Raw genomic sequence first — 2,255 nt, forward strand, 5'->3', positions numbered from 1 at the left:
CAAGCAATCTCCGAACTTCGAGACAGCTATTCGTCGATTTTGGTACACGTGGTACCGAAGAAACAACCCTTGTGGCAGCGTTGGATTGAGAAAGTGAGTCTTTCCCAATTTTCTTATCCTTTTCATATGTTGCTTAATCTGCTCAAGTAAAGTACACACGCTCATATTTTTTGATTCCACAAATTTCAGCCCACGTTGTTTTATTTGTCTAACTTTTGCTCATCACGTGTGTCCAAACAGCGGTCACGTAACTAATTTAAATCTGACCTTGCACTTACAGGATTAATTGCATAATTTTTACGCCTGTTAATTACTTTTATTTGTATTTGCAACCTCTAACGGACAATGGATACTTTAATACGTAAAATGGCCGCCATCAAGAGCAAACTAACCTCATTTAAAAAATTTGTGAGCACGCTAGAAAGCTTGGGTGAGGAGGTAACACCTGTTCAATCTTTGCAATTAAGAAAGCGTTTGGAGTTGGCAACTCAGTACTTAGCCAACTTCGAAGAAATTCATCTACAAATTATAGAAGTTTCTCCGGACATCGAATCGGAAACTAGCAAATTCGATGAATTTCAGAACAATTACTTCGAAGCAATCTCGGAAGCAGAGGCGTTGCTTCGTGTTGTCAAAGATGACTATCATACACCTTTGTCTTCTAATTCAGATTTACATAACAGGCATAACTTTGCTCATTCTGATTCTAGCTCACATAGAAATTGTAGTATAAAGCTTCCCACTATCGATTTGCCAAAATTTAACGGTGATATTGAAAACTGGCTAGAGTTTAGGGAAATTTTCAGCAATTTAATTCATGGGAATCCAGAAATCTCTGACGTCCAGAAATTGCATTATTTGAAGGCTGTTCTTGTTGGTGAAGCCGCTGACATTATTAAATCTTTGGAATTTACGGCAAGCAACTACCAAGTCGCTTGGACTTTACTTTGTGAAAGATTTAATAACCCGCGCATGCTGGTGCATAATCATTTTAAGTTGATACTTGAAATTGAGAGCCTCAATAAAGAATCTCCATCACAGCTGAGAAAAATTAACGACACACTTTTCAAACATGCTGCAGCTCTCAAGTCTCTTGCCACAGAGGCTGAATTATTCGATACATTCCTCATTCACATGATTTCCAAAAAACTTGATGCAACAACTTCTCGTCAATGGGAAACTTTAAAAAATAATACCGGTACGCAGTTACCCAATCTTAGCCAATTCAGAGATTTTCTAAAAAATACTGCAAATCTGTTGGACTCCTTGGCGCCACGCCAAATCAAAGTATCTAGTGAAAGGCCTAAAACTCATTTTAAAACTTTCCACTCAAGTGCTCCGAATTGCATCCTATGTAAACAATCTCATTTTTTGTACAAATGCAATGAATTTCTTAAACTGTCTCCGAGGGAAAGATCTGCCAAGGCTAGAGAATTGAGGGTGTGCCTCAATTGTTTAGCAAAAGGTCATTTTGTGCCACAATGCCAGTCTAAGTTTACTTGCCGCAGCTGCAAGTCAAAACATCACTCTCTTTTGCACATTGATGTAGCTACTTCTTGCGCCTCTCAAGAGCCATCTAGTTCTTCTTCTGTAGCTTTTCATGAGGTTTCAACTCAATCAATTTCTGCTTTTTCCGCTAGCACCACTCAAGTTTTACTACCCACTGCTTCTGCCAAGATCCGTGATTCTTTCGGCAACTTTCATTCGGTAAGACTTCTTCTCGATTCCGGATCGCAATCGAACTTTATACGTTCTGATTTATGCAAAAAACTGAATTTACTTGTTCAACCTGCCAACATATCAATCTCCGGGCTAACTAAGGCCACTACCAACATCAACTCCAAATGTGAGGTAGAATTACATGCACATAGTTCTTCATTCACAAAAAAATTGTCATGTTTAATTCTTAATGAAATCACAGGCAGTCTACCTGCAGTCCGCGTGGACAAGCAAAACCTCAGACTTCCAGACAATATCCGCTTATCAGACCCCATGTTTAATCATCCTTGCGATATTGACATTTTGATAGGCGCCCAATCCTTTTTTGATCTACTCTGTGTTGGGCAAATTCGCTTAGGTCCCAATCTCCCTACCCTGCAAAAAACTCGGTTCGGTTGGGTGGTGTCCGGACCAATTGGATTCGAATCGCACCTCAAAGTGCACTGTCATTTTGCTAAGCAGGTAAATGACGTACCTGATCAACTTTCGCGTTTTTGGGAGCTTGAACATTATCCCACAGAAAAGGTCCTGTCTGA

Source organism: Dendroctonus ponderosae, unplaced genomic scaffold (assembly GCF_020466585.1).
Source record: "Dendroctonus ponderosae isolate FM_Combo_2020 unplaced genomic scaffold, Dpon_F_20191213v2 Dpon_F_20191213_873, whole genome shotgun sequence".
Classification (NCBI taxonomy): domain Eukaryota; kingdom Metazoa; phylum Arthropoda; class Insecta; order Coleoptera; family Curculionidae; genus Dendroctonus; species Dendroctonus ponderosae.